The sequence below is a fragment of the Anabrus simplex genome, chromosome 2 (genome assembly GCF_040414725.1).
Source record: "Anabrus simplex isolate iqAnaSimp1 chromosome 2, ASM4041472v1, whole genome shotgun sequence".
NCBI lineage: Eukaryota > Metazoa > Arthropoda > Insecta > Orthoptera > Tettigoniidae > Anabrus > Anabrus simplex.
Window position 1 is genome coordinate 614,524,543 of NC_090266.1, and position 15,204 is coordinate 614,539,746.

The 15,204-nt window shown below is 37.7% G+C and overlaps 1 protein-coding gene across 2 annotated transcripts in view; it reads left to right on the forward strand.

Moving 5' to 3' along the window:
- The first annotated feature begins 229 nt into the window (after positions 1-229).
- Positions 230-15,204, forward strand: part of lgs (legless) — a 381,497-nt gene continuing 366,522 nt past the window's right edge. For both annotated transcript variants that reach the window (XM_067141019.2, XM_067141020.2), the window contains exon 1: positions 230-348. The gene's annotated coding sequence lies outside the window, so the exon portion shown is untranslated. The remainder of the gene's footprint in view (positions 349-15,204) is intronic.

The following is a 15,204-nucleotide window of genomic DNA, read 5'->3' on the forward strand; positions in this document are numbered from 1 at the left end:
AATAATAATATTAATAGTAATAATAATAATAATAATAATAAGAAGAAGAATAATCCGTATTTTGTATGTACTTGTACACCATACTTATCTCTTCTATTTATAAATAAATAAATATGAATAATAACATAGGAAATTCCTTGCGATTGTAATTTTGATTGGAATACTATCCTTCCTATACAAAATAATCTTGGAATCTTACTATTTCACTATCCGTGAGAAAAGGTATCAGGTAGCAGTGAGTTAAGCAGTGTGTATTTCAAAATGGCGGTTGTGTTTAGTGGTAGTGAGAGATATGTGATTAAATCATTGTTGTTTTGAATGAGATGCGTCGTAAGGAGGGAAATCAAGGTATTGTTTATAAGTACTGTTGTAGTTAGGTAATAGTTTATTAAATGACGTTCACCTCTATATGCCGTGTTCGCCGCATGGCATGTGTGCCCTGTTCGTGTTAAACTCGACTAGCTTGAACGCGGTGTTTATTTAACACTCGTTCATCCTGACGTTCTGTTGTTATTTTTCTTCCTGACCAGTGTATTGGAAATGTATGCGATATAGAATTTGGGCTGTGTACGTGGATTTGTAAATATCTCTGCGGCGTTTCACTTTTTTTTCCTCTCCTTTACCTCCGTGTTGTAAGGAGTACTGTTTACAATTTTGTAGTGGGTGATGTTGCACGTGTTGACCTCCACATTTTGCCTAGTACATTCATTGTTGCCGGTTTATTAGTATTTGGTTGTTTTCAATTTTTTTTTTACCTGTAGTTGTATACGTTTGTGAGTGAATCGTGGTGATGGTGGTATCCCTGTTACGAGCTTGTTTTGACAGGTTTTCATAATAGGCTAGGGTGTATTATGAATGAATTACGGCATTGGTAGTGTGTTACATTGTGGTGTTGTGTTCCTACTTCATTTGGTGTTCAGGAACAAAGTTTTTTAATGACTTCTGAGAACTTTGATTGCTTTTGACATCCTGAATATTATTGTAGCTTTCGGACTAGTGACTTCACGTACACGAAATGCTGTATTTCATCGTTCTTCAAATATATTCAGGATTCACACTATAATAAATGTAGACGTTTTATGCGAGTTCATAGTGCCTGCCAGTCTTTGACAGCCTACATAGAGTGTATTTTAGTGTTTGAGGATTGATTTTGAAGGTGATCAGATACATTTTAGTTTTGCTTTGTAAGCAAGACTATAATTCAAGATTACTGAAATTATTTTGAGAAGCTGCTGGTTTGAATGTTGCTGTAATACAGCATGCTCTGTATCCACTTAGCACTGATTCCTATGTGCTGAAATAACTCATGTGCCTGGTGCAGACATAGTGTTTGAAGGGTTTTCTTAAATTACGTTTTGCTGTGAGTGTGCACTCAAATCGATGCATGCATATTTGCCTGTAACAACTACAGAATGTTATTTCATTTTCTTTGTAGGACTTAAAACAAAGTTTATATTTAATGATAAACTGGAAACTTATTGTTCATTGAGAGAAATTCTGATAATTACCTAGTGCGATTTAACTGGGCTGAAACTTGCAATTCTTCTTTGTCTGTCACATTCAAGAAAGTGTAGCATTGTTCAATACCCTACAGAGTGTATAAACTTAAGAAAAGTTCTTCTTCAAGTAGAAGTTTCATGAACATTTTTTGGTGGAAAATGTAAGGAATTTTACAGTACGTGCAACTTTTAGTGATACCTGGGCTCCGTAGTGCTGAATCTGTAGACATCGGTTATCTGCAAGATTTGGCAACCTTTGAAACACACACTATGAATGGATTATGCATCGCCGTGAGACATCGGACGTACATACTGGAAGCACGACGGTGTCATGGAAATAGCCATAGGCGAGATTGTAATTAATAGTACTGCAGATAAGCGACGATTGTGGAAGTGATATTTCTGAGAATTAATAGTACTGCGTATAGCAGTGGCAATTGTGAAAGTGATTGTGGAAATGATATTTCAGAGAATTCATGCCAAGGTAATAAAGGTTTAGAAAATTCATATAGTTCGATCATACTACCGATTCAATTCAGATTTAATTTCCATTCAGTTGGCAGTATTACCAGAACTGGGAGAGCTCCCTCCTTACTCCTCACCTTATTACATGTTATATATCTCATTTTTGGTCCGTATTGAAAATATACAGCTAAAGGTTTAGCCAGTTACTAAAATTCAGTACATAAAAATGTGAAAAATGATACATTATACAAACATGTTAATGGAAATGTTATGTTATGGTGCGCAATATGCTCATATACCATCCCCTCCGTAATCCACGCCCTCCCGACCAATAACCTCACATTATCTCGATCCCCCTTCCCCTACATAACATGCTCCGCCCCTCTTCTAATACTCGTAGTCTGCTTTCTGCCTTTTCGGTAGACAGTTCCTCATCAGCTTCATTCTCGACAACACAGTGCTTAGGGTGAGTTTCTACTTAAACGAAAATAATGCCTATTAAACTTAGTTATTCTTACGCTAATACATAGTATATATAATCTTTCTTCTTAGGTCCGTCTTGGATTGAGATATTTCTAGAACCTCAAAGACCTTGAATGTAATGGTCCAAGAAATTTTGGTTCATCAGTCCACTTCTATCAAGTCGATCTACATTTTATGAACATTAGCATAAATGACGGAATATTACATTACGAACATTGCTCAACGACATTACATTACGAAATAAGAAATGTATTCAATCCAAAATCCACCTAAAATAGAGTGAACCTGCAATCGATTCTAAGAGGAACTGCTTTGCTCACTATATATCTTCACTGAAAAAGGGACCTCTACAATGGACAATTAATGTTTTTAAAGTTTAAAATATCAGCCGAATTTATCATTTTATTCGACTTGTTATTAAATAACCAAACTATATTAACGCAAGTTATAGAATTACTACAGACTTATAATGTAACTTATCTCCATACCTAGTACAAATACGCCACTGTTTCCCATCTGTCAGTAGGCGATTTCATTTTAATGCATGTCAATTTAGTTATAAAAGTTTTTAAAGATTGAAAATTGTTATCTGGATGCTCTTTTAACACTTTGTAATATTTAGAAAAACTGACAAAAAGTTTTAACTGTAGTCAAATAATTGTATAAAGTCATAATATGTCGCATAAAATATGCTACCAATCTTAATCTAAGGTTTTATGGTGTACACCAAAAAAAATTTTAATAGTCAATATAAGAATATGTTCATTTATATATATATATATATATATGTTGTAAGTTATGTTAATATTGTACTTAGGCCTTGTCACTAAGTTTCCTATGGCTGATGATGGCATACAAATAATGCCGAAACCGGTCCCAATGTTTGAAAGGTAATAAATATGTGATGTGCTAATGACCTCACATTGTTTTTGTATTGAAAAGGTGGACATAACTATCCTCAATTTATAGTGTAGATGTCTCTACGCAAATGTTTTTAGGGTTATTTTGGTAATATCTAGTTACTTTTACTAGCAGAAGTTTTCTACAATGAAAAATGGTTGGCAAATGCGTACACAGTCATGTCAATCAGTCTGATTCAGCATGTAATAATCTCTCATAATATGAAAATACGTACGATCTAATGATGTAAAAATTAGGTATATATTACTTCCTCTTCTTTCTTATTGACAGTATGCAGACATCGTCTTAAATTTCACCTTGAACGTTGTCGTCAATCAGATCACTTTTCATTGATCCAGAACAGAACAAGCGGAAACGAAAATAATCACATAAATGAAAACGTGCCGCAGACTTTGGAACCTATCATTCAGACACTGAAGTTCTGCACTGATGGTGCTATATCCGTCTGTTCTCGCTGCAACTGTTGCCATTTTTTAAATTTTTAATACACTGACCACGCAACATGCATCGAGAAAAATACTCTTGTAACTGCTGACGTGAAGTCCACTTAAGAACTTAAATCGAACGTAGCGAGCTAGCCCTGACTCAGGATGTGAAGTGTGTTGAAACAGATAAGATGACAAACTACAGCTCCCTGCAAGACTTTTAATTAAAGAAGTCCAGATGTTTTATGTTTATTAGGAGTCTATGAGACCTCACGTCACCGGTTAAAGGATGTAATGGCATTAAAAAAAGCAATGAAAAATCTATATTTATTATTCAGCAGGTTAATATTAAATGCATACCGGTACCTAAGATATTTATTATTTGGTATAAATGTAAATATTAATGGTCAATCCTCCATAATTTCAGATTGTGTTCACTACGGTAACTGTTGGTGGGACTCATGATTCAAAGCATGACGAAAGAGATTTTAACATTATAGCTGCACTGAAAGATCAATTAGAGCCTGGTGAAAATCCGTTCGACTCGAGTTCCATTTTATTTGACGATTCATTTCCCGTATTGGAAGATATATCTACAGTAGAGGCGTCATGCTCCGAGGAGATTATAACCTAAACAGCTGGGACAGATGACACCATACAAGTGTAATCAGTGACTAAAGCCAGTGATAACATGGAAGTAAACGTACTAACCGAAGTATTGTCGAGTCCAGCACACCCAAGCACGTTAAAACTACAATGAATGACTAAATATATTATAACCACTTCATTATCACTTTCTAATGTTTACGAAAGTAATATAAGACCATGTACGAAACGGTATGGAGTGGCGCCTCATAGCGGTATTTGTTGGAATCAGTTCTAACATAGAGGTAACTGCAGCTCCAGTCTTTGAGGAGATAACTGTGAAGAAGCCGATAACTGTTGTTTCGGAAACTCATTTTAAACATATCACCATGTTAAGTCACTGGTAACTACCCATCTACAGATAACTGTCATTTCAGAAACCGGCCATAAGACTGGCAGGTTTTACAGCTATAACTGATGCAGATTGTATTGTATGATAACAAAATAAATGACCCTTTAATCAACTAATCATTGTTTATGAGTTACAGCCTAAACATTACAGATATCCTGTACATTATAAGCAGAAAACTTCCACCTAGCCTTGTACAGAAGAACAGTTTTTGGTACCCCTTATTTTGAAGCTTTATTGAGCTTTTCTGAGGGTCTATTTCATATCACCACCTGAAAGATAGGTGTGACAATTAAAAAAAAAAAATGCACACCATGTATCAGCTTTGGGTTATTGGTTCATAATAGCTGCCTATACCTGACACATTCATTCTTCATAATTTTAATGAGTTGAATGTATTTCAGGGAGCTGTGTCTGTGACAGTTTCTGGTATTTTCTCCTCATGTTATGGCCAAAAAACATAACAAACCTTATCTCCAAGTGTTCAGAGATACCTATAAAATTGATTTCCTTTCATTTTACAGTCTAATAAAAGAAACTTATGCGTTTTGTTGGTGTGATATAAATATTATTATTCGTATGTATGTGTCATAAATGAGAGTGATTTTTTTACAAAATCGTTAATATTCAATTTACAGTCCACATGTAGTTGGATTTCATTTCTTAATAGCTGCCTATACCTGACACATTCATGCTTCATAATTTTAATGAGTTGAATGTTGGATTTCATTTCCAGCTACATGTAGACTATAAATTGAATATTAACGATTTTATCCAAGATTCCGGTGTTTTAAAAATTCTTATGACTCAGGCGACTATAACAGCTGAAGAAACCCCAACTCACGCAGTGATAAATTCTAGTCAATACTATTGAGAAGTCCCAATTCAAGCTGTGATCGTAAATTCTGTTGTATTGTAAAATTATTTTTCTAATATATACTACAACCGAAAATGAATTTTTTTCTGAAAACAAAAACTATAATATCAACTATTATTTTTTACTTATTTAATAATTCAGAATTATTTTAATACTGTGTTGTCCGCACGTAAAAAAGTTTCTTGTCAGTATTTGCCATACCTCGATACATATACGCAAATTTTATCGGTGAGAAAAATTGTCTTGTTTTTACTAGTGGCATATGTTTGAATTTTTACTTTTTATGTTTTTATTTTTTTGTTCAAATTAGTTATTCTATAGAATTGTATTTAGAAATACATTAGCCTATACATAATTACGTATATTCTTTTGTATCGTAAATTATTTTTTCAGAGTAGATATTGAGTGAGAAAGTGCGAAAATATTTTTCTCTTCCTAAAAATAAACTTTATCAACAACTATAAATCAACAAAAAACGTTTTATACTCTTTATATCACCCTAAACCAGTTGTTTATTCTATGTAGTCGATATATAGAAAATTTCATGCTGGTATTTGCTATACACCAGTAGATATACGCAAATTTTAAAATACATGTATTTCCACTGAAAACGGCCTGGCACTTTACAGTAGTAGAGTGGAGGCGGAGCTCTGGCATCTTCCAGCTGATGGGGAGCGGCTGACCAGATTGGCTCTTAGCTCCAAGAGGGTTAAGAAAAACAGTGTTTGAATGTGTAGTATGTAGTAGCAAATTTTCTGCATATTAAATTGAGTGAAATTATAATGATGTAAAAATAACATATTCTGTAGGTCTATTGCACATTTACCTTACGGTTTGTATAAGGTTGTTCTATTTTAATGAAAGAAAACTTTTGGTTATTGTACGTCAGTGCAATATCCCAGTGGAAGAAGAATACAATGTGATTTTCCTTCTACTTATATCCTGAATGAAATGCACAAGTGGAACGTGATTGGAGAATGACAATTGGAGATCGTGTCACAAGTTATTTACAAATATAAATGGATTATGTTCCTTTAAGGATGGATGTTGTGTATGTCCTCAGAATATGAATAACACTGGAAGATTATGCTTAGAAAAATCTGAGTTGATTGATGTGATCTGAAGAATCACTTCATATGCTCATTCCTGCCTTCTTGCTTACTGTAGCCATTTCTTTATATTCGTTGTCACATTAGAAAGCGTATGTAGGATAAGAAAGACAATTTAGCCTAGTAATCATGTACTTACCGGTAATTCATAATTCTTCAGTTTTAAACCACCTTTCTGGGCACAGGTTTTTTTTTTTTAACATCGCACCGACACAGATATGTCTTATGGCGAGGATGGGATAGGAAAGGCCTAGGAGTTGGAAGGAAGCGGCCGTGGCCTTAATTAAGGTACAGCCCCGGCATTTGCCTGGTGTGAAAATGGGAAACCACGGTAAACCACCTTCAGGGCTGCCGACAGTGGGGCTCGAGCCCACTATCTCCCGATTACTGGATACTGGCCACATTTAAGCGTCTACAGCTATCGAGCTCGGTAGGGCACAGTTCCATAACCTGGCAGAAATAACAACAACCTGGACCAAAATTGTTGTTTTTTAAAACATGATCTTGCAAAAATGCATATTTATATACTGTAGGTATGCGTTTTCTTTGTGCTGTACCAAGGAGTTGGCCGTGTAGTTAAGGTCACAGAGCTATGAGCTTGCATTCAGGAGGTGGTGGGTTTGAATCCCACCGTTGGCAACCCTAAAAAAAATTTTCGTGCTTGTTTCCCATCTTCACACCGGGCAAATGGTAGGCTTCCTTAATTAAGGCCATTGCCGATACCTTCCCGTACCTTGCCCTTTTTCATATTTGGGTCACCAAAAACCTTTGATGTGGTAATGTGACGTTAACCACTAGCAAAAATCTTTCCGCTATTTCATAAAGTAATTATGTGTACAGTCGCTCGAAAGAAGGAATGATCGCATGGTATTGTATACGTTCCTCACATGTACAGTTTTCTAAGAAAAATTGAACCTTTATATATACAAGCAGTGTCTGAAAAGTTCGGTGAATGGTCCCCTAGGTTGTACACCGTGCTAGTTCGGACGATGCGCATACGCATTGCGAGACATGGCGCCAAGAGCTCCCTATCGGTCAACTGAACACAGTTAAACGGAGTTGAATGCTGCAACACATCGCACGGAGTCCGTGTGGGGACTCGTGTCATTGCACAATGGAGTGCAAAACGGAGCAATGCGTTAACATGAAGTTTTGCTTCCACCTAGGCAAAACGGCAACGGAAACACACGCAATGTTAGTGCAAGTTTACCACGCTCAAGCAATGAGTAAAAAGTGCGTTTTTGACTGGTTTAAACGCTGTTGAGATGGAAAGGAAGGTGTTGAGGACGAGGCGCGTTCAGTTCGACCAACCACAAGCACATCTCCAGACAACATCGAACGAGTGTGACAGATGCTTGCGAATGATCGGCGACAGCCCTTACGAATGATAGCAGATGAGGTGGGTGTAGGCAAGGACAGTGTAAGGACCATTGTTCATGAACATTTGAAAAAGCGGAAGATTTGTGCCCGGTTTGTACCGCACAACCTGACAGAGGAGCAGAAGCAAACTCGGATGGAAACGTCGGGAGATTTCATTGACGCTTGTGACCAAAATCTGGAGGTGTTGAAAACCATCATTACAGGAGGGATACACCTGTCAATGCAGAATTCTACGAGGGAGTTTTGAAACGGCTACTGTAATGCATCAGATGGGTTTGGCCTGAACTGTACCGGAGTGGTCAGTGGAAGCTCCTCCACGACAATGCCCGTCCGCTCACCGCGATCCGCGTGACCCAGTTTCTCGCTGAACGCCAGGCGACTGTTCTTCCACACCCTCCGTATTCTGCGGATTTGGCGCCAGCAGATTTTTTTTGTTCCCCCGTCTTAAATTAGCATTGAAAGGCCACCGGTTTGACAGTGTAGCAGGTATCCAACAACGCGTGACAAGGGTTCTCCGGGAGATTCCAAAAGAAGCGTTTGCTGCCAGCTTCCAGCAGCTTTATGGTCGATGTCCAAAGCGTGTTGTAGCTAACAGAGATTACTTTGAAGGCCAGTAAAGGAGTTTTATGTGTAACTTTCGTTGTCTTTATTTCATGAGACCATTCACCGAACTTTTCAGACGCAGGTTTTGTGTATATATATAATGTGTGTTGTGGGTACTCACACAGGGTTTGTATCCACATAGGAGATGAATTATATTTTGTTAATAATTAAAGTTTTTATTGAAAGAAATATGGATACATTTGGCTAACTGAACCTACTGCAAAGTATTTTAAAGAAGGCTAGAGAGGTTATACAAGCAGCATGACCAGTAGGGTTACATTGGATATATAGACTATTTCGAGTTGTATGGAGGGAAAAAAGGAGTACCAGATGATTGGATGTGGGGTCTGATAATCTCATTATTATTCAAGAAGGGTGATAAACTGTATGAACTATAGGGGATTCACCCTCATTTCACATGTAGCAAAGATCTTTGAGAGGATATTAGAGGGAAGACTGAGGATGAAAGTAGAAAAGAAATTGGGGAAGAGCAACATAGATTTAGAAGAGAGAGATCAACATTTGTTGTAATTTTTGCATGAAGGAGCATGATGAGGAAAAGATGGGAGTTCAGGAAGGATTTAGTGATGTTATTTATAGATATTGAGAAAGCATATGACAGTGTACCACGGCAACTAGCCCGTGATACATAGATTTAAAAAAATATGGGCAGAACAGAAGTACAAATGATTAAAGCCATTTATGAAAAGTGTGTAAGTATTGTGAAGACTAACAAAGGACAAGTCCGGCCCCGCAGTGTAAGGGGCAACGCGTCCGCCTGTCACCCGGCGGCCCAGGGTCCGGTTCCCGGTCGGGTCAGGGGTTTTTAATTGTAAGTGATTTTTATCCTTGGCCTGGGGACTGGGTGTCTGTGTCATCCTTAACGTTCCTTTCCTCACATTCAACACTTTACACTTCTGCCATTTACAAAATACATGCAGGTTCCTTACATATGGTGCAAGTAGGGGCAAAAGATCTTTGTAGGTCGATGCCCCGAACAAATAGCATTTTTAAAAAACATAGGACAAACAAACTGGTTCAGTGTAGAAACAGGACTTCGAATCTTCATCACAGTCGCTGATGAAATCCACAAGAGTTTGCAACAAAAAATGGGAATCAAAGAGGCAAAGGCCTTAATCTTTGCAGACGACATAGTAATATAGCGGGAAGATAAAATGGAATTACCAGAACAAGTTACTCTGTGGAATCGGGAGATAGAGGAATATGGAATGAAAATAAGTGTGGAGAAGAGTAAGACAGTAGTGATAACAAGAGGTAATAAAGAAGAGGGAATATTAAAGTAACTGGAAGACCATTAGAAATTGTGAAAGGCTGCAAATTTTTTGGGAGTATACTTGCAGAAGATTGGAAAATAAACAAAGAAATTCGAAAGAGAATCCAAGCCAATGGATTTCACCAATGTGTGTGAGGTATAGCATGGAACCAGAACGTCCCACAGAAAGTTAACTAATGAAAAAGTTTCCACCTGATCGATACTTCCCTTATTTTTAATTATTTAGCCTTCGGCTAAATTTTTGTCATTAAAACTTACAGTACATGTTTCGATTGCTTAGCAATCATCATCAGCTGTTTCACATAATGCTTAGGTAAAAAATAGCATAAAACAATTCCATAATTAAGATTAAAACTTATGTTAGTAAGGAACAATTATGTGATGCAGGATGTTAGTAAGGAACAATTATGTGATGCAGGAGGGGGGGGGCGGGGAATACGTGAAGGGGGCGGGGTCAGTTAGTTAAAGATTAAAAACTTATACAAATTAAAAAATATTTTTTGAATTAAAAAGTCTTTGGTTTCATTCTATGTCACTGCACTGGTTATTTATTAAATTCGACGGTTTTTAGCATGATGCTCTTGCAAACTTGTCTTGGTTGTATAACGTTCCTCTTTTGGTAGATCTTTCTTGTTTGTATCTCGTTACTGTCCGGTGGAGAATATTATGTTTATTGTTGGTCGAATTATTCAGGTTTCATAAGTTGGATAGTTTGGAGTACGACCTGTAACCGGCAGAAAAAATGCATCTGTTAATTAAAAATTACCTGGGGGTGTGTTGTTTGCATTTTAAATAAATTGTAACTGTAAAAAAAATTTTAAACTTACTCCTATCCAGTTGTTCGGTTATACAAATTCTATTCGGAAATCGTTAAGTTGGGATGTTTGGTGTGCGACCTGTAACTGGCAGAAAGGATGCGTTTGTTAATTGAGAATACCTGGGGATGTGTTGTCTAAAGGAATTGTTTGTACTGTAAAAACTTTAAAACTTATACCTGTCCAATTTGTTCTTGTTCTGATGTTTACGAGTTTGTATCTATCTCTTCCGTCCTTGACCCTGTGTAGTAGCGGTGTGATGAGGACGTTATGCTAGCTTGGTTTGGAGGGGGAAGTGAAGGCGTGTCGTCATTTGTTGTTATGTACAGTGGGGTGGCTTTTATTTGTGACGTAGCTGCTTTGTGATTGCTTCCTACCTTTATTGGGCGTATTTGATTGCCTCCTAGTAATTCCATGTATCTCAATACATGTTCAAACAAGGGATTTCTTTGTTTGTTCGTTTCATTTACATTTTTATCCTTATTAAGCAACTATGGTTTATGTTTGTGGGTTACTGTAGTCACGTCCTAGTTCGTGAACCATGGGCAACGGCTGAGTGGCCTAGTAAGTGGTCCTGAGAGTCGGGATACCAGTTACTATGGAATGGGAGTGGGCATCTTGGACATATTCTGAGTCATGGCCTTCCTTGTGCTCAGGCGGCTAGGACTACACAATTCACCGGTGGTCCATAACCCGTTAGAGGAGAGATCCTCACTTGGACTATGTGCAAGTAGGGTGCATCCTGCTTCATGAATTTACTGAGCTCAGAACATTTTAAGCAAGCCTCAGACCTATGGGAGTAATGGAGTCCCACTCCCATTTGACAGGCGAGGGACTCCTTGGAAACAACTTGGCGAACGAAATGGAATTCGATGGGGAGCTATCAATATTAATGGGGCCTATGGAAGAAAGAAGGTAGAACTGGCTGAGTCAGCAAAGAGGATGCATCTGGATGTGCTAGGAGTAAGTGATATTCGGGTAAGGGGAGATAATGAGGAAGAGATAGGAGATTATAAAGTGTACTTGGCGGGTGTTAGAAAGGGAAGGGCAGAGTCTGGGGTAGGGCTCTTTATCAGGAATACCATTGCACGCAACATAGTTTCTGTTAGGCACGTGAATGAACGAATGATGTGGGTAGATTTGTCAGTTGGAGGAATTACGACAAGAATTGTGTCCGTGTATTCACCATGTGAGGGTGCAGATGAGGATGAAGTTGACAAGTTTTATGATGCATTGAGTGACATCGTGGTCAGGGTCAACAGCAAGGATAGAATAGTGCTAATGGGCAATTTCAATGCGAGAGTTGGGAGTAGAACTGAAGGATACGAAAGGGTGATTGGTAAATGTGGGGAAGATAAGGAAGCTAATGGGAATGGGAAGCGTTTGCTGGACTTCTGTGCTAGTATGGGTTCAGCTGTTATGAATACATTCTTCAAACATAAGGCTATTCACCGCTACACATGGGAGGCTAGGGGTACCAGATCCATAATAGACTATATCTTAACCGACTTCGAATTCAGGAAATCTGTTGGGAATGTACGAGTTTTCCGGGGATTTTTCGATGATGCAGAGCGCTATCTGATCTGTAGTGAACTAAGTATCTCTAGGCCTAGGGTAGAGAAAGTGAAATCGGTCTGCAAACAAATAAGGGTAGAAAATCTCCAGGACGAGGAAATTAGACAGAAGTACACGGATATGATTAGTGAGAAGTTTCGAACAGTAGACAGTAAGCATGTTCAGGATATAGAAAGTGAATGGGTGGCATACAGGGATGCTGTAGTAGAAACAGCAAGGGAATGCCTATGAACAATGTGTGTAAAGATGGGAAAAGGCGAACATCTTGGTGGAATGATGAAGTGAGAGCAGCCTGTAAACGTAAAAAGAAGGCTTATCAGAAATGGCTCCAAACAAGGGCCGAGGCAGACAGGGATTTGTACGTAGATGAAAGAAACAGAGCGAAACAAATAGTTGTTGAATCCAAAAAGAAGTCATGGGAAGATTTTGGTAATAACCTGGAAAGGCTAGGTCAAGCAGCAGGGAAACCTTTCTGGACAGTAATAAAGAATCTTAGGAAGGGAGGGGAAAAGGAAATGAACAGTGTTTTGAGTAATTCAGGTGAACTAATAATAGATCCCAGGGAATCACTAGAGAGGTGGAGGGAATGTTTTGAACATCTTCTCAATGTAAAAGGAAATCATCCTGGTGGTGTTGCAAACAGCCAAGCTCATGGGGAGGAGGAAAATGATGTTGGTGAAATTATGTTTGAGGAAGTGGAAAGGGTGGTACAAAACTCCATTGTCATAAGGCAGCTGGAATAGATGAAATTAGACCTGAAATGTTGAAGTATAGTGGGAAGGCAGGGATGAAGTGGCTTCATAGAGTAGTAAAATTAGCGTGGAGTGTTGGTAAGGTACCTTCAGATTGGACAAAAGCAGTAATTGCACCTATCTGTAAGCAAGGGAACAGGAAGGATTGCAACAACTATCGAGGTATCACATTGATTAGTATACCAGGCAAAGTATTTACTGGCATCTTGGAAGGGAGGGTGCGATCAGTTGTTGAGAGGAAGTTGGATGAAACCCAGTGTGGTTTCAGACCACAGAGAGGCCGGCAGGATCAGATTTTCAGTATGCGCCAGGTAATTGAAAAATGCTACGAGAGGAATAGGCAGTTGTGTTTATGTTTCGTAGATCTAGAGAAAGCATATGACAGGGTACCGAGGGAAAAGATGTTCACTATACTGGGGGACTATGGAATTAAAGGTAGATTATTAAAATCAATCAAAGGCATTTATGTTGACAATTGGGCTTCAGTGAGAATTGATGGTAGAATTAGTTCTTGGTTCAGGGTACTTACAGGGGTTAGACAAGGTTAGACTCTGTTTCTAACGATTTAAAGAAAAGAAGTATGGAACTAAATGAGGCCACAACACTAGTTGCAAATCGAGGATTGTGGCGACGTTTAGTAAATTCTCAGAGGCTTGCAGACTGAACGCTGAAAGGCATAACAGTCTATAATGATAATGTATGTATATATTTATATTAAGCAACTTATCCAGAAATATATGTATACTTTCCAAACTATTAATTAGTCTTCCTTTATTTAGCCTATTGATGATTGCAAGGTCCTGATTGATATTTGTAAATTTGTGGCCTGTCTCTTTCATATGTTCACCCATTACGGAAAACCTTCAGTGTTTTTCCGCATTAAAGTGTTCTTGGTGTCTTATCGCGAAGTTGCGTCCGGATTGCCCGATATATGTGGCCTGGCACTGATTACATGTTAACTTGTAAATTCCTGAATTTTGAAACTTTCCTTCATTGTTCTCATTGACCCTGCTATGATTGAAAAACCTGTGTCTAGTGTTATTGTTTGCTTCCTAAATAAATTAGTGATTGTGTAAATGTTCGGATTATTAAAAGTGAACCTCACATATTTTTTGGTTCGTTCTGTTTGTTTAATTAAACTTGTTTGCTGTTTGTATTTGCGTTTGGTGATTAGCCCGTTAATCATTTTTAAACTAAAGCCGTTAAGGAGGGCTTGTTGTCGAATGAGAGATAGTTCTTTATTCCTCTCTTTCTTGGTTAACGGAATTTCGAAGGCTCTGTTAACAAAGCTGTAATATGCGGATTTTTTTTGTGAATCAGGATGTAAGGTGGTTGGAGTGAATGTTGGTTTTCTGTGTATCCCGAAGTAAAATTGATTCCCTTTTCTAGTTGTAGTGACATCTAAAAAATTGATTGAGTTATTTTTCTCTTCTTCAATAGTGAACTGTATTTTGGGGTGTAGAGTGTTCAAAGTGTTCAAAGTACTAAGACTATCGTTAAGGTCCTTGTTTATTATAGTGTATGTATCATCTACATAGCGTACCCATAAGTCTAGCCCTTTAACGTGGTTTACAATGTGAGCATGTTCCAGGTGGTCCAAACATATATTAGCTAATATGCCCGAGGCTGGAGCCCCCATTGGGAAGCCTTCTTGTTGATATATTTTGTTATTGAATAAAAAAATAGTTCTGGTTGAGTACAAATGTCAGTATAGTCATAAACTCTTCTATTTCGGGTATACTTATACGTTTGTTTTCTAGTAAATTAGTTTTTATGATTTTAATCGTTTTCTCTATAGGGATATTAGTATACATGTCCTTATATCAAATGAACATGTGATATGAGAGGGATTAAGTTTAAATTCCTTAATGATTTTGCTAAAGTCACTAGAATTTCTTACGGTTGTATTAGAATAGAAAACATGATTTTGGGTTAAAAATTTGTGAATATATTGAGAAGTTTTATATGTGGGACTCTTACGGAAATTTATTACTGGCCTAATGGGTATATCT